Source organism: Muscardinus avellanarius, assembly GCF_963383645.1.
Source record: "Muscardinus avellanarius genome assembly, chromosome: 22".
NCBI lineage: Eukaryota > Metazoa > Chordata > Mammalia > Rodentia > Gliridae > Muscardinus > Muscardinus avellanarius.
In genome coordinates, this window is record NC_137808.1 from 2,426,802 (window position 1) to 2,445,490 (window position 18,689).

The following is an 18,689-nucleotide window of genomic DNA, read 5'->3' on the forward strand; positions in this document are numbered from 1 at the left end:
TGATATTTTGATACATGTAACCCTTGTATAGTTTTAAAATCATTGTAAACATGTCTGTTACCGCAAATATTTATCATGTCCTACAGTAATGCATTAAAAATTCCTTCTGAGCTTTCTAGATCTCAGCATGTTTGCGTGTGTTTCGATTGCTTATACTATACTCATTCTTTATTTTTCCTACACTGAAGTCAAGTCAGTGTAGGAAAAATAAAGAATTTAGAGCATGCCGGGCCTGGTGGCGCACGCTTGTCATCCCAGCATTCGGGAGGCTGAGACTGGTGGATCACGGTTCACAGCCTGCCTCAGCTACTTTGTGAGGCCCTTTGCAAATCAGTGAGACCCTGTTTTTTTTGTTGTTGTTTTGTTTTGTTTTGTTTTCGGTGGTACTGGGGTTCCTGGAAGCTCTACCTATGGGGTACACGCCCAGACCTATTTTTATATTTTTGAAACAGGGTCACTTATGCCAGCGCGGCTGGCTTCGAACCTGCACGATCCTCCTGTCTCCGCCTCCCAAGCGCGGGGATTACAAGCGTGCGCCACCACGCCCGGCTCAGTGAGACCTTGTTTCAAAATAAAGAATAAAAAATAGGGCTGGGGCTGTCGCTTGGAAATAGAATGCCCCTGGGTTCTATCCCCAGACACGCAAATGAAATAAAATTAAAATTAAAATTAAAAAATAAAGAACTTAGAGATAGGAGTAGAGACAGCTTAATAAAGACCGGGCTCTAGAAGCTGGCGATTTGGACCTTGGAGCTTAACAGCCAGCACTGTTCAAGGCTGTGGTCAGACTCCTCGTTATAGTGTTATGAGGTAAAAGCTAAGCTGTCCTAGCAGAGACCCTGTCACAGAATGGCTCAAAGAAGACAGAACCCTGTTTCTACCCAGCACTTCTGAGGTGCCGGGCAGGCCAGTGGCTGCGCCTGGAGCGGCCACCCAGTCCCGGGCCCCTAGGCCCCTGGTGAGTTCACTGCCCGGAGAGCTGGCTCCCCATCCATCCAGGTCCTGCCCGCCCCAGGGAGGAGGAAGAGGGGAGTGGGAAGCAGCTTCCGTTTAGGACTCTGAGTCAGTTACTACAACCTGTGCATTTAATTTTTTGTGTGTGTGTGGTACTGGAGATGGAACCCAGGGGCTTTATACTTTAGGACCTATTTTATATTTTATTTGGAAACAGGGTCTTCTCACTAAGTTGCTGAGAGCCACACTAAGTAGCTGAAGTTGGCTTTGAACCTGTACGATCCTCCTGTCTCAGGCTCCCAAGCGCGGGGATGACAAGCGTGCGCCACCATGCCGGGCCAACCTGTGCGTTTCTATCCCACTGGCCAGAGCTCGGTCCCCTGGGCTGTTCCAAGCTGCAGGCAGCTGGAAGTGGTCTCTCCATCAAGAGCATTCTGTTTCCAGCAGGGAAAGGGGAGTACGGGTGTCTAGGGACCTAGAAAGGCCTCCCCAGCTTTCACAAACGCCTCGTGCCAAGGGATGGGCCACTTTCTAACTTATGAGCAAACCCTCATTTAGCTTTGAAAAGAAACCAGGAAAAACTGAAAAAATGTGAAAGGCATCTGTCTGGTTCCATATAAATAGCGTCTCTGTCCCTCTGGTTTTTGCTCTGTCCTCTGAACATCTGTCATTCCCAGAAAATACGAAGTGCCACCGTGGTTCTTTTTAAAAATCTCTTTTCTTTAAGTTTTGCAAAGTGCAGTCAAAGTGGAGCAGCCTGCAGCGCGTCCCGGCTCTCATCCCCGCTCCTCCTGCCTCGCCTGGGATTGTGGGGTTGTTACTTTGGTTGAAGGCTTTGGGAGTCTCTGGTCCTTTATTGTTTGGCTTGTGAAGCAGAGACACAGGAGGAATAAAGACCTGGAACCCCAGCCTGGGCTTCAGTCCTGGATCTTAACACTTTTTTTTCTTCTTTGTGGTACTGAGGATTGAACCCAGGACATTCTACCTCTGAGCTGCACCCCCAGCACTATTCTAGTTTTTCTTTGGAAACAAAGTCTTACTAAATTGCTGAGGCTGGCCTTGAACCTGTGATCCTCCTGGAATCTTAGCCTCCCAAGTACTGGGATTATAGACATGAACCAACATGCCTGGCTGTTTCTTGTGTGCCGGGGTCCAGCCCTAGCAGAGTCGGGGTTCGTGTGTTGATGAGGGGGAAACCGAGGCCGATAATGAAAGAAGAATGACCACACGAAATAGATTCAACCTTCTTCATTTTATTCAGGATTTGTTATAGTTTTTATACTTTATTTTTTGGTAGAAAAGCAAGAGCATAGTCATGCAAGCAGGATTGCCAAGGACAGTAAAAGTTATTATTTTTTATAAAGTTTAGGGCAAGGGTGCTAGACATTTATTTATTTTTATTTATTTATTTATTTATTTTTATTGGTGCATTGTAATCATACATCACATTGGAATACAAGACGTGAGAGGATATACAAGCACACGTCATCCAATTAGCCCTCATCCAGTCCCCATCCCATTCCCTCCCCCTCCCTCGATCCCCTGCTTGTTTGGTGATTAACTTTGATACATATGTGTATGTACCTCCTGCTTTTTAAAGAGGCTCCATCCTCCCCTATTCCATACCCTCTGATTGGTCACCTTAATTGCTTCACTATAGGGCCCTTTCTATAGCTCGACCACTTCCTGTTGCCCCTTTCCTCCTAGTTATTGCTGATTAGGGGAAGCATCTGGTTTTAATTTTCTGCGATATTTCTCTGTGCATGCTGCATTGAAAATACTGACCCAACTCTTGACGGCCCCAGTTGTAGCCTGGCTACCCAGTGGACTGATCCAGACCTCACTGGCTCAAGCAGCGGCCTTGCCTCATGGGAGGCCCCGATTCTGGTCTTGCTGGCCCCGACACTAGCCTAACCCCTCAGCTAGCTCCGATCCTGGTCTTGGAGGCCCCAGCACTGGCCTTCCTCACGGCAGGCTCCGATGCTAGCCGATGGCCCCGGCATCGGCCTAACCCCTCAATAGGCTCCGATCCCGGCCTCGGAGTCCTCAGTAGCGGCCTTGCTTCACGGAAGGCTCTGATGCCGGCTGCTGGTCCTGTCACTGGACTAACCCCTCGGCAGACTCCAATCCCGGCCTCGGAAGCCCCAGCACTGGCCTTCCTCACAGCAGGCTCTGATGCTAGCCGATGGCCCTGGCACCAGCCTAACCCCTCGGCAGGCTCCGATCCTGGCCTCTGAGACCCCGGCATCGACCTTGCCTTGCAGCAGGCTCTGATCCCGGCCTCGCTGGATCAGCACCGGCCTAACCCCTCAGCAGGCTCCAATCCAGGCCTCGGAGGCCTCAGTAGCGGTCTTGCTTCACAGAAAGCTCCGATGCCGGCTGCTGGTCCTGGCACTGGACTAACCCCTCAGCAGACTCCGATGCTGGCCTAGGAACCCCCAGAACTGGCCTTCCTCACAGCAGGCTCCGATGCTAGCCGATGGCCCCGGCACCAGCCTAACCCCTCGGCAGGCTCTGATCCCGGCCTCTGAGACCCCGGCATCGACCTTGCCTCACGGTAGGCTCTGATCCCGGCCTCGCCCCAGCACTGGCCTAACCCCTTGGCAGGCTCCAATCCCGGCCTCGGAGGCCTCAATAATGGCCTTGCCTCATGGAAGGCTACGATGCCGGTCACTGGTCCTGGCACTGGACTAACCCCTCGGCAGACTCCAATCCCAGACTCGGACGCCCTGCCACTGGCCTTGCCTCACAGCAGGCTCCAATTCAGGCCGCTGGTACCGGCACTGGCCTAACCCCTCGGCAGACTCCGATCCTGGCCTCGGAGGCCTCAATAGCAGCCTTGCCTCAAGGAAGGCTCCGATGCCGGCCGATGGTCCTGGCACCGGACTAACCCCTCGGCAGACTCCAATCCCGGCCTCAGAGGCAACGGCACCGGCCTTGCCTTGCAGCAGGCTCCAATGCAGGCCGCTGGTTCCCGGCACTGGCCTAACCCCTCGCCAGGCTCCGATCCCGGCCTTGGAGGCCCAAGCACTGGCCTTGTCTTCCGGCAGGCTCCGATGCCAACCTCACTAGTTCCAGTACCGGCCTAACCCCTCGGCAGCCTCCGATCCAGGCTTTGGAGGCCTCAATAGCAGCCTTGCCTCACGGAAGGCTCCGATGCCAGCCGCTGGCCCCGGCACTGGCCTGACCTCTCAGCAGGCTCTGATCCCAGCCTCGGAGGCCCCAGCACCAGCCTTGTCTCTCGGCAGGCTCCGATGCCAGCCTCTCTAGCTCCAGCACCGGCCTAACCCCTCGGCAGGCTCCGATCCTGGCCTCGGAGGCCTCAATAGCAGTCTTGCCTCACGGAAGGCTCCGATGCCGGCCGCTGGCCCCGGCATTGGCCTAACCCCTCAGCAGGCTCTGATCCCGGCCTCGGAGGACCCAGTGCTAGACATTTAAACAATCATAGTGTATTTTGTCTCACTTCACAAGGCTGACTGAAACCTTGATCTTATACAGTGGCTCAAAATAAGGTCAGTTTGAACTTACTCTTTGGCCCAAAAACTTTATCCTTGGGAAAGAATCTTTGCTGCCTGAGTCTCTCACAAGTCGCCGCCCATCAGTTTTAGTTATGTTTATACATAAAATTTCAATTATACATAATAATCCAAATAATCCTAAAATAATTTTAAGAAAGAAAGGAATGCTAGACATTCTTCATGGAGGATCTATGCCATTGCGGATCCCCTGATCGAGCTTTCTCAAGATCTGCAAGATATGCGGTGGCACTTGTGTGTGCTACACACACACACACACACACACACACACACACACACACCTGGGAAATCACTGATTTCTGGAGATGCTGACGGCCTCAGTGGTTAATCCATCCACAGCAAGCCCTGACGGCAGCCCAACAGCCCGGATGGCTTGGGAGGCCACAAGATTTGCTGTGCCCCTTTGCCCCTTTTCATCTGTCCTTAGCTGGAGCAATGCCTTTCCAGAAGAAGTAATCAAGTGGAGCCCTGGGATTCTTTCGTATGCATTTTCTACTACCACCCCTTGTTTAAATAGCTGTCTCCCAACCCAGCCTTAAAATGTGCAAAATATCATACATGTTAACACATGTAATATGTGAACCTTTCTTCTTCCATCCAGTTCACAAAGTTTGGTAAAGGGAAGTGATTTTGTAACATATGGTGGTTTTTGGTTTTTTTTTTTTTTTGATGTACTGTCTTAGAATTCCACAATAAAATCACGATAACCAAAAAAAAAAAAAAAAATGGGTTAAGGAGCTTGACTGTGTGCCAAGGAGCAGAAGCAAGAATTAAGTATTAGCCCCAGCGAAGAAGTAGCTCCTCTCTGAAAGCAGTCTTCCTGGGGCCCAGCTCAGCCTTAGGAAATGAAAGCCCGTCCCAGCGGAGGCTCCTCTGCGCGCTGCATCCTAATGACTTCCTCCGCCGGGAGATCGGGGTGGGCCCTCTCCTTTTAGGGACCCCCCTGAGGTGCCCGGGAGCTGTCGGCTCGTGTGTGGGAGAGATTGGGTCGTTCCCGGGGCTGGTCCTGTGGGGATGGAGAGAGAAATAGGATGAGGACAGCTAAGGCCGGTCCTGAGGCAGGGGAAGGGGCCCCGGGGAGCTCCACCCTGCCCAGGTCAGGGAAGGATGCTGGGAACTGCAGAAGACAGCCGGGAACGGGTCGCGAATCCACGTAATAGGTGTGATCTGCATTTTGAAAGAGAGAATAGGAACAGGAAAAGGTCACATTGTGTGTAATAACATGGCACATTTTATTTCAGTCACCCCTGAGTGTAGTGGTTATGCTACATCTAGAAACGCCGTGTGTGTGTGTGTGTGTGTGTGTGTGTGTGTGTGTGTGTGTGTGTGTGTGTTGCTGGGGATTTAACTGAGAGGCATCCTACCTCAGAACCACACCCCCAACCCTGTTTTGTTTTGGTTTGTTTGTTTATTTATTTATTTATTTATTTGGTGGTGGTGCTACTGGGGTTGGAACCCAGAGGCTCTCTACCTCCGGGCTATACTCTCAGACCTATTTTTGATATTTTATTTGGAAACAGGGTCTCACATTTTCTGAGAGCCTCACTCAGTAGCTGAAGCTGGCTTCGCCTGTGCGATCCTCCTGTCTCAGCCTCCCAAGCATGGGGATGACAAGCGTGCGCCACCACGCCTGGCTTATTTTATTTTATTTTTGTGGTACTGGGTATGGAACCCAGGGGCATTCTACCTCCAAACCACATCCCCAGCTCTATATTTTATGTTTTATTTTCAGCACCGGGGATGGAACCCAGGGGCATTCTACCTTTGAGCTACCCCTTCCAGCCCTATATTTCATTTTTTATTTTGAAACAGGGTCTCACTGAGTTGCAAAGGGCCTAAGTAGCTGAGGCTGTCCTCAAAGATCCTCCTGTCTCAGCCTCTTAATGCTGGGATTACAAGTGTACACCACCGTGCCCGGCCCTGTTTTATTTTTTACTTGGAAACAAGGTCTCACTAAGTTGCAAGGGGGCCTCACTAAGTAGCTGAGGCTGGCCGCGAACCGCGATCCTCCTTCCTCAGCTTCCTGAATGCTGGGATGACAAGCATGACCACGCCTCACCTCAGCCCTATTTTTTATTCTTTATTTGGAAACAGGGTCTCACTGAGTTGCAGAGGGCCTCACTAAGTAGCTGAGGCTGGCCTCGAACCTCAATCCTCCTGTCTCAGCCTCCCAAATGCTGGGATTACAAGTGGGCGTCACCATGCCCAGGTCTGTATCGCACACTTTAAACGGGTGAACTGTATGGTATGTTTAAAAGGAAGACTCTGTGAGATAAATTCTCTTGTTACTGTTTTATAGACAAGGCATAGAGGGATAAGATACGTTGCCCAAATTTGCTTACACAGCTAGCTAATGATGGGGCTGGGATTTGAACCTAGGAGGTCTGACTCCAGAGACCCTGTCCTTAACACCTGAGCATCTGTCACCTGGGCTAATAGTAGATGGTTGTGATAGATGTTCTTTGTTCTTTTAATGTCTAACAACCCAAGAATAATAGCTACTATTTATTAGACAGACACCTGCCTCATCAGGCAGAGGACTTCTTCCCTTGGGGTTAGAAAATTTAATCACTCCCATTTTTCAGAGGAGGAAATGAATAGCCAGATGCCCCCCAGCTTGTTAACAGGATGTGAATTCTTCCATTAGACGAGCAGACCTCTACCTTTTCCACCCCTGGCTGACCTCTGGAAAGTGTATCAAGGGATCCTGGAGCCTGGAAGCTTCCTTTACAGATAGAGAAACAGCCCAGTGTGGCGGCACAGGCCTGGGAGGCTGACAGGAGGATCGCAGGTTTGAGGCCAGCCTCAGCAACTTAGTGAGACTATTAGCAACCTAGAGAGACCCTGTTTCAAAACAGAAAATGAAAAAGGCTGGGTAGTAGCTCAGAGGTAGAACACCTTGGGCGCCGCCATGCCGGCTCTAGTAAGTTTTGAAGTTGTGCAGCCTCAGTCTTCTGACTTGGTTATTTTACTCTTTACATTTTCAGAAATGGAAATCGAGACCTCAAGAAGTTAAGTAATTTGCCTGGAGCCGGGTGGTGTTTGTGTGGATGGGGGAGGCTGCCGGGCCTCCCTACGCGGAGGCTCCTGTGGTTCAAAATCAGCCCCTCAGCTCCACAGGTGGGAGGGACAGAAGGGCCTGGCTCCGGGAGGCGCTTTCTGGGAAAGGGAGGCAACTGGAAGGGCCGCAGGCTGCACAGAAGGTGCCAGAGAAGATCACATGCCCAGGGGGGCCAGGGCATGCGGCCCAGAGGCCCAGATCCCTGGGAAACCCAGCCTGAGGCCCAGAGCCGCCTCCCAGCCAAGCTGGGGGCCTGTGGGGGGAGGCCGGGAAGGGGCCTTGTGAGGATGTTTTCAGCTGTCACCAGTGCTAAGTTTTAGGTGGAAACCACAGGTGCAGAGTGAGAAAGGTGGTTTCCTCCCATGCCCCCCCCCACGAGGTCAAGGACAAGATGCCCCTTCCCCTGCCCTTGACCCCTCACACTCAGGCATGGGAGGGGGCTCTGGCTAAGAGCCTTCCACAGGCAACAGTGCTTGGCTGTGTCCTGTCTGTAGCTTTGCTTTTGTGGCAAATCGTAGCTTGCTTTATTTATTTATTTATTTATTTATTTATTTATTTATTTATTTATTTTTGCAGTGCTAAGGATTGAACACTGGGCCACTCCACCTCCAGCCTTATTTATTTATTTATTTGGAAACAGGGTCTCAGGAAGGTGCTGAGAGCCTCACTAAGTGGTCGAGGCTGGCTTGGAACCTGCGATCCTCCCGTCTCAGCCTCCTCAAGGACCCGGATTTAAATAGGAATGGGTTTAATAAAAAATAGTCAATAAGATGATGTGAGCCGGGCGTGGTGGCGCACGCTTGTCATCCGAGCACTTGGGAGGCGGAGACAGGAGGATTGCTCGAGTCTGAAGCCAGCCTAAGTTACTTATTGAAGCTCTCAGCAACTTAGTGAGACCCTGTTTCCAAATAAAATATAAAATAGGTCTGGGTAGATCAAAGGTAGAAAAGCCCCCCGGTTCCATCCCCAATATCATACAAAAATAAGTGAGTAAATTAAGAATAAAATATAGGGCCAGCGATGTAGCTTGGAGGTAGAATGCCCCTAGGATCAAACCCCAGTATGGCAAAGATAATGAATAAATAAAAATATAATATAGGGCTACGGGTGTAGCTCAGAGGTAGAATGCTCCTTTTCCAACCCCAGTACTGCAAAAGTAAATGAATAAAGAATAAAGAATAAAAATTTTTTGCCAGGTGTGGTGGCGCACGCTTGTAATCCCCACGCTTAGGAGGCAGAGACAGGAGGATCGCGCTGGTTCGGAGCCAGCCTCACTGGTTTAAGAGACCCTGTTTCCACATAAAGTTAAAAACTAGGTCTGGGAGTGTAGCCCGTGGGAGTGTAGCCCGGAGGTAGAAGGGCATCCAGGAAACCCAGTACCACCAAAAAAAAAAAAAAATTTAAAAATACGGAATACGGCTGGGGTTATATATAGCTAAGACATAGAATATATTGGGTTCCATCCCCAGTACCACAAAAGTATATTAAGAAAGAATAAAGAATAAAATATAGGGTTGGGGGTGTAGGTCAGAGGTAGAATGCCCTCAGACAGGGCAGTCTAGTTCTCACTAAGATGATCTGCAAAGAAAAGTATAATGCAATACATTTACGTCCACTAGAGGGCAGTCTAGTCGCTGAAATGATCCCCAAAGAAAAGTATAATGCAATATAATAACCTCCACGAGAGGGCAGTCTCATCGCTGAAATGATCCCCAAAGAAAAGTATAATGTAGCACACGAACCTCCACGAGAAGGCAGTCTTGTCGCTGAAATGATCCCCAAAGAAAGTACAATGCAATATAATAACTTCCACGAGAGGGCAGTCTTGTCGCTGAATGATCCCCAAAGAAATTATAATGCAATACATGAATCTCCACGAGAGGGCAGTCTCGTCGCTGAAATGATCCCCAAAGAAAAGTAAAATGCAATACATTAATCTCCACGAGAAGGCACTTCCATCTCTGAAATGATCCCCAAAGAAAGTATAATGCAATACATGAACCTCCACTAGAGGGCAGTCTCATCGCTGAAATGATCCCCAAAGAAAAGTATAATGGAATATAATAAACTCCATGAGAGTGCAGTCTCGACTCGCTGAAATTATCCCCAAAGAAAGTAAAATGCAATGTAATAACCTCCACGAGAGGGCAGTCTCATCGCTGAAATGATCCCCAAAGAAAAATATAATGCAATATAATAACCTCAACGAGAGGGCAGTCTCGTCGCTGAAATGATCCCCAAAGAAAGTACAATGCAATACATTGACCTCCACGAGAGGGCAGTCTCATCGCTGAAATGATCCCGAAAGAAAAGTAGAATGCAATATAATAACCTCCACGAGAGGGCAGTCTCATCGCTGAAATGATCCCCAAAGAAAAGTATAATGTAGCACACGAACCTCCACGAGAAGGCAGTCTTGTCGCTGAAATGATCCCCAAAGAAAGTACAATGCAATATAATAACTTCCACGAGAGGGCAGTCTTGTCGCTGAATGATCCCCAAAGAAATTATAATGCAATACATGAATCTCCACGAGAGGGCAGTCTCGTCGCTGAAATGATCCCCAAAGAAAAGTAAAATGCAATACATTAATCTCCACGAGAAGGCACTTCCATCTCTGAAATGATCCCCAAAGAAAGTATAATGCAATACATGAACCTCCACTAGAGGGCAGTCTCATCGCTGAAATGATCCCCAAAGAAAAGTATAATGGAATATAATAAACTCCATGAGAGTGCAGTCTCGACTCGCTGAAATTATCCCCAAAGAAAGTAAAATGCAATGTAATAACCTCCACGAGAGGGCAGTCTCATCGCTGAAATGATCCCCAAAGAAAAATATAATGCAATATAATAACCTCAACGAGAGGGCAGTCTCGTCGCTGAAATGATCCCCAAAGAAAGTACAATGCAATACATTGACCTCCACGAGAGGGCAGTCTCATCGCTGAAATGATCCCGAAAGAAAAGTAGAATGCAATATAATAACCTCCACGAGAGGGCAGTCTCGTCGCTGAAATGATCCCCAAAGAAAGTACAATGCAATGTAATAACCTCCACGAGAGGGCAGTCTCATCGCTGAAATGAACCCCAAAGAAAAATATAATGCAATATAATAACCTCCACGAGAGGGCAGTCTCGTCGCTGAAATGATCCCCAAAGAAAGTACAATGCAATATATTGACCTCCACGAGAGGGCAGTCTTGTCGCTGAAACGATCCCCAAAGAAAGTAAAATGCAATACATTGACCTCCACGAGAAGGCAGTCTCGTCGCTGAAACGATCCCCAAAGAAAGTACAATGCAATATAATAACCTCCACGAGAAGGCAGTCTTGTCGCTGAAATGATCCCCAAAGAAAAGTATAATGCAATATAATAACCTCCACGAGAAGGCAGTCTTGTCGCTGAATGATACCCAAAGAAATTATAATGCAATACATTAACCTCCACAAGAGGGCAGTCTCGTCGCTGAAATGATCCCCAAAGAAATTATAATGCAATATAATAACTTCCACGAGAGGGCAGTCTCGTCGCTGAAATGATCCTCAAAGAAAAGTATAATGGAATATAATAAACTCCATGAGAGCGCAGTCTCGATCGCTGAAATTATCCCCAAAGAAAGTAAAATGCAATACATTGACCTCCACGAGAGGGCAGTCTCATCGCTGAAATGATCCCCAAAGAAAGTACAATGCAATATAATAACCTCCACGAGAGGGCAGTCTTGTTGCTGAAATGATCCCCAAAGAAAGTACAATGCAATACATGAACCTCCACGAGAGGGCAGTCTTGTTGCTGAAATGATCCCCAAAGAAAAGTATAATGCAATATAATAACCTCCACGAGAGGGCAGTCTCATCGCTGAAATGGTCCCCAAAGAAAAGTATAATGCAATATAATAACCTCCACGAGAGGGCAGTCTTGTTGCTGAAATGATCCCCAAAGAAAGTACAATGCAATACATGAACCTCCACGAGAGGGCAGTCTTGTTGCTGAAATGATCCCCAAAGAAAAGTATAATGCAATATAATAACCTCCACGAGAGGGCAGTCTCGTCGCTGAAATGATCCCCAAAGAAAGTATAATGCAATACATTAACTTCCACGAGAGGGCAGTCTTGTCGCTGAAATGATCCCCAAAGAAAGTATAATGCAATACATGAACCTCCACGAGAGGGCAGTCTCGTCGCTGAAATGATCTCCAAAGAAAAGTATAATGGAATATAATAAACTCCATGAGAGTGCAGTCTGGACTTGCTGAAATTATCCCCAAAGAAAGTAAAATGCAATACGTTGACCTCCACGAGAGGGCAGTCTCGTCGCTAAAATGACCCCCAAAGAAAAGTACAATGCAATACATTAACTTCCAGTAGAGGGAAGTCTCGTTGCCAAAATGATCCCCAAAGAAAGTATAATGCAATACATGAACCTCCACCTGAAGGCTGTCTTGTTGCTGAAATGATCCGCAAAGAAAGTATAATGCAATATAATAACCTCCACGAGAGGGCAGTCTCGTCGCTGAAATGATCCCCAAAGAAAAGTATAATGCAATATAATAACCTCCACGAGAGGGCAGTCTCGTCGCTGAAATGATCCCCAAAGAAAGTACAATGCAATACATGAACCTCCACGAGAAGGCAGTCTTGTCGCTGAATGATACCCAAAGAAATTATAATGCAATACATTAACCTCCACGAGAGGGCAGTCTCATCGCTGAAATGATCCCCAAAGAAATTATAATGCAATATAATAACCTCCACGAGAGGGCAGTCTCGTCGCTGAAATGATCCTCAAAGAAAAGTATAATGGAATATAATAAACTCCATGAGAGCGCAGTCTCGACTCGCTGAAATTATCCCCAAAGAAAGTAAAATGCAATACATTGACCTCCACGAGAGGGCAGTCTCATCGCTGAAATGATCCCCAAAGAAAGTACAATGCAATATAATAACCTCCACGAGAGGGCAGTCTTGTCGCTGAAATGATCCCCAAAGAAAGTATAATGCAATACATGAACCTCCACGAGAGGGCACTCTCGTCGCTGAAATGATCCCCAAAGAAAGTACAATGCAATATAATAACCTCCACGAGAGGGCAGTCTCGTCGCTGAAATGATCCCCAAAGAAAAGTATAATGGAATATAATAAACTCCATGAGAGTGCAGTCTGGACTTGCTGAAATTATCCCCAAAGAAAGTAAAATGCAATACGTTGACCTCCACGAGAGGGCAGTCTCGTCGCTGAAATGACCCCCAAAGAAAAGTACAATGCAATACATTAACTTCCAGTAGAGGGCAGTCTCGTTGCCAAAATGATCCCCAAAGAAAGTACAATGCAATACATGAACCTCCACCTGAAGGCTGTCTCGTCGCTGAAATGATCCCCAAAGAAAAGTATAATGTAGTACACGAACCTCCACGAGAGGCAGTCTCGTCGCTGAAATGATCCCCAAAGAAAAGTATAATGCAATATAATAACCTCCACGAGAGGGCAGTCTCGTCGCTAAAATGATCCCCAAAGAAAGTACAATGCAATACATGAACCTCCACGAGAGGGCAGTCTCGTCGCTGAAATGATCCCCAAAGAAAAGTATAATGCAATATAATAACCTCCACGAGAGGGCAGTCTTGTCGCTGAAATGATCCCCAAAGAAAGTACAATGCAATACATGAACCTCCACGAGAGGGCAGTCTTGTTGCTGAAATGATCCCCAAAGAAAAGTATAATGCAATATAATAACCTCCACGAGAGGGCAGTCTTGTCGCTGAAATGATCCCCAAAGAAAGTACAATGCAATACATGAACCTCCACGAGAGGGCAGTCTTGTTGCTGAAATGATCCCCAAAGAAAGTATAATGCAATATAATAACCTCCACGAGAGGGCAGTCTCATCGCTGAAATGATCCCCAAAGAAAAGTAAAATGCAATACATTGACCTCCACGAGAGGGCAGTCTCGTCGCTGAAATGATCCCCAAAGAAAGTACAATGCAATACATGACCTTCCAAGAGAGGGCAGTCTCGTCGCTGAAATTATCCCCAAAGAAATTAATATGCAATATAATAACCTCCACGAGAGGGCAGTCTTGTCGCTGAAATGATCCCCAAAGAAAGTACAATGCAATATAATAACCTCCACGAGAGGGCAGTCGCGTCCCTGAAATGATCCCCAAAGAAAATTATAATGCAATATAATAACCTCCACGAGAGGGCAGTCTTGTCGCTGAAATGATCCCCAAAGAAAAGTATAATGGAATATAATAAACTCCAAGAGAGTGCAGTCTCGACTTGCTGAAATTATCCCCAAAGAAAGTAAAATGCAATACATTGACCTCCACGAGAGGGCAGTCTCGTCGCTGAAATGATCCCCAAAGAAAAGTATAATGCAATATAATAACCTCCACGAGAGGGCAGTCTCGTCGCTGAAATGATCCCCAAAGAAAGTACAATGCAATGTAATAACCTCCACGAGAGGGCAGTCTCATCGCTGAAATGAACCCCAAAGAAAAATATAATGCAATATAATAACCTCCACGAGAGGGCAGTCTCGTCGCTGAAATGATCCCCAAAGAAAGTACAATGCAATACATGAACCTCCACGAGAGGGCAGTCTTGTTGCTGAAATGATCCCCAAAGAAAAGTATAATGCAATATAATAACCTCCACGAGAGGGCAGTCTCGTCGCTGAAATGATCCCCAAAGAAAGTACAATGCAATGTAATAACCTCCACGAGAGGGCAGTCTCATCGCTGAAATGAACCCCAAAGAAAAATATAATGCAATATAATAACCTCCACGAGAGGGCAGTCTCGTCGCTGAAATGATCCCCAAAGAAAGTACAATGCAATACATGAACCTCCACGAGAGGGCAGTCTCATCGCTGAAATGATCCCCAAAGAAAATTATAATGCAATATAATAACCTCCACGAGAGGGCAGTCTCGTCGCTGAAATGATCCCCAAAGAAAGTACAATGCAATACATTGACCTCCACGAGAGGGCAGTCTCGTCGCTGAAATGATCCCCAAAGAAAAGTATAATGCAATATAATAACCTCCACGAGAAGGCAGTCTTGTCGCTGAATGATACCCAAAGAAATTATAATGCAATACATTAACCTCCACGAGAGGGCAGTCTCGTCGCTGAAATGATCCCCAAAGAAATTATAATGCAATATAATAACTTCCACGAGAGGGCAGTCTCGTCGCTGAAATGATCCTCAAAGAAAAGTATAATGGAATATAATAAACTCCATGAGAGCGCAGTCTCGACTCGCTGAAATTATCCCCAAAGAAAGTAAAATGCAATACATTGACCTCCACGAGAGGGCAGTCTCATCGCTGAAATGATCCCCAAAGAAAGTACAATGCAATATAATAACCTCCACGAGAGGGCAGTCTTGTCGCTGAAATGATCCCCAAAGAAAGTATAATGCAATACATGAACCTCCACGAGAGGGCAGTCTCGTCGCTGAAATGATCTCCAAAGAAAAGTATAATGGAATATAATAAACTCCATGAGAGTGCAGTCTGGACTTGCTGAAATTATCCCCAAAGAAAGTAAAATGCAATACGTTGACCTCCACGAGAGGGCAGTCTCGTCGCTGAAATGACCCCCAAAGAAAAGTACAATGCAATACATTAACTTCCAGTAGAGGGCAGTCTCATTGCCAAAATGATCCCCAAAGAAAGTACAATGCAATATAATAACCTCCACGAGAGGGCAGTCTCGTCGCTGAAATGATCCCCCCCAAAAAGTATAATGCAATACATGAACTTCCACGAGAGTGCAGTCTTGTTGCTGAAATGATCCCCAAAGAAAGTATAATGCAATACATGAACCTCCACGAGAGGGCAGTCTCGTCGCTGAAATGATCTCCAAAGAAAAGTATAATGGAATATAATAAACTCCATGAGAGTGCAGTCTGGACTTGCTGAAATTATCCCCAAAGAAAGTAAAATGCAATACGTTGACCTCCACGAGAGGGCAGTCTCGTCGCTAAAATGACCCCCAAAGAAAAGTACAATGCAATACATTAACTTCCAGTAGAGGGCAGTCTCGTTGCCAAAATGATCCCCAAAGAAAGTACAATGCAATACATGAACCTCCACCTGAAGGCTGTCTTGTTGCTGAAATGATCCCCAAAGAAAGTATAATGCAATATAATAACCTCCACGAGAGGGCAGTATCGTCGCTGAAATGATCCCCAAAGAAAAGTATAATGCAATATAATAACCTCCACGAGAGGGCAGTCTCGTCGCTGAAATGATCCCCAAAGAAAAGTAGAATGCAATGTAATAACCTCCACGAGAGGGCAGTCTCGTCGCTGAAATGATCCCCAAAGAAAGTACAATGCAATACATGAACCTCCACGAGAGGGCAGTCTCGTCGCTGAAATGATCCCCAAAGAAAAGTATAATGCAATATAATAACCTCCACGAGAGGGCAGTCTTGTCGCTGAAATGATCCCCAAAGAAAGTACAATGCAATACATGAACCTCCACGAGAGGGCAGTCTTGTTGCTGAAATGATCCCCAAAGAAAAGTATAATGCAATATAATAACCTCCACGAGAGGGCAGTCTTGTCGCTGAAATGATCCCCAAAGAAAGTACAATGCAATACATGAACCTCCACGAGAGGGCAGTCTTGTTGCTGAAATGATCCCCAAAGAAAGTATAATGCAATATAATAACCTCCACGAGAGGGCAGTCTCATCGCTGAAATGATCCCCAAAGAAAAGTAAAATGCAATACATTGACCTCCACGAGAGGGCAGTCTAGTCGCTGAAATGATCCCCAAAGAAAGTACAATGCAATACATGACCTTCCACGAGAGGGCAGTCTCGTCGCTGAAATTATCCCCAAAGAAATTAATATGCAATATAATAACCTCCACGAGATGGCAGTCTTGTCGCTGAAATGATCCCCAAAGAAAGTACAATGCAATATAATAACCTCCACGAGAGGGCAATCTCGTCGCTGAAATGATCCCCAAAGAAAAGTATAATGCAATATAATAACCTCCACGAGAGGGCAGTCTCGTCGCTGAAATGATCCCCAAAGAAAAGTATAATGGAATATAATAAACTCCATGAGAGCGCAGTCTCGACTCGCTGAAATTATCCCCAAAGAAAGTAAAATGCAATACATTGACCTCCACGAGAGGGCAGTCTCATCGCTGAAATGATCCCCAAAGAAAGTACAATGCAATATAATAACCTCCACGAGAGGGCAGTCTCGTCGCTGAAATGATCCCCCCAAAAAAGTATAATGCAATACATGAACTTCCACGAGAGTGCAGTCTTGTTGCTGAAATGATCCCCAAAGAAAGTATAATACAATACATGAACCTCCACGAGAGGGCAGTCTCGTCGCTGAAATGATCTCCAAAGAAAAGTATAATGGAATATAATAAACTCCATGAGAGTGCAGTCTGGACATGCTGAAATTATCCCCAAAGAAAGTAAAATGCAATACGTTGACCTCCACGAGAGGGCAGTCTCGTCGCTAAAATGACCCCCAAAGAAAAGTACAATGCAATACATTAACTTCCAGTAGAGGGCAGTCTCGTTGCCAAAATGATCCCCAAAGAAAGTACAATGCAATACATGAACCTCCACCTGAAGGCTGTCTCGTCGCTGAAATGATCCCCAAAGAAAAGTATAATGTAGTACACGAACCTCCACGAGAGGCAGTCTCGTCGCTGAAATGATCCCCAAAGAAAGTACAATGCAATACATGAACCTCCACGAGAGGGCAGTCTCGTCGCTGAAATGATCCCCAAAGAAAAGTATAATGCAATATAATAACCTCCACGAGAGGGCAGTCTCGTCGCTGAAATGATCCCCAAAGAAAGTACAATGCAATACATGAACCTCCAAGAGAGAGGGCAGTCTTGTTGCTGAAATGATCCCCAAAGAAAAGTATAATGCAATATAATAACCTCCACGAGAGGGCAGTCTCGTCGCTGAAATGATCCCCAAAGAAAGTACAATGCAATACATGAACCTCCACGAGAGGGCAGTCTCATCGCTGAAATGATCCCCAAAGAAAATTATAATGCAATATAATAACCTCCACGAGAGGGCAGTCTCGTCGCTGAAATGATCCCCAAAGAAATTATAATGCAATACATTAACCTCCACGAGAGGGCAGTCTCGTCGCTGAAATGATCCCCAAAGAAATTATAATGCAATATAATAACTTCCACGAGAGGGCAGTCTCGTCGCTGAAATGATCCTCAAAGTAAAGTATAATGGAATATAATAAACTCCATGAGAGCGCAGTCTCGACTCGCTGAAATTATCCCCAAAGAAAGTAAAATGCAATACATTGACCTCCACGAGAGGGCAGTCTCATCGCTGAAATGATCCCCAAAGAAAGTACAATGCAATATAATAACCTCCACGAGAGGGCAGTCTTGTCGCTGAAATGATCCCCAAAGAAAGTATAATGCAATACATGAACCTCCACGAGAGGGCAGTCTCGTCGCTGAAATGATCTCCAAAGAAAAGTATAATGGAATATAATAAACTCCATGAGAGTGCAGTCTGGACTTGCTGAAATTATCCCCAAAGAAAGTAAAATGCAATACGTTGACCTCCACGAGAGGGCAGTCTCGTCGCTGAAATGACCCCCAAAGAAAAGTACAATGCAATACATTAACTTCCAGTAGAGGGCAGTCTCGTTGCCAAAATGATCCCCAAAGAAAGTACAATGCAATACATGAACCTCCACCTGAAGGCTGTCTTGTTGCTGAAATGATCCCCAAAGAAAGTACAATGCAATATAATAACCTCGACGAGAGGGCAGTCTCGTCGCTGAAATGATCCCCAAAGAAAGTACAATGCAATATAATAACCTCCACGAGAGGGCAGTCTCATCGCTGAAATGATCCCCAAAGAAAATTATAATGCAATATAATAACCTCCACGAGAGGGCAGTCTTGTCGCTGAAATGATCCCCAAAGAAATTAATATGCAATATAATAACCTCCACGAGAGGGCAGTCTTGTCGCTGAAATGATCCCCAAAGAAAAGTAAAATGCAATACATTAATCTCCACGAGAATGCAGTCTCGTCGCTGAAATGATCCCCAAGGAAATTATAATGCAATATAATAACCTCCACGAGAGGGCAGTCTT

General features: G+C 46.4%; 1 pseudogene across 1 annotated transcript in view; it reads left to right on the plus strand.

The window, feature by feature from the left end:
* The window catches only part of LOC308278398 (coiled-coil domain-containing protein 174-like), a 32,681-nt pseudogene that overhangs the window by 3,041 nt on the left and 10,951 nt on the right, over positions 1–18,689 (plus strand). The window lies entirely within an intron of this gene.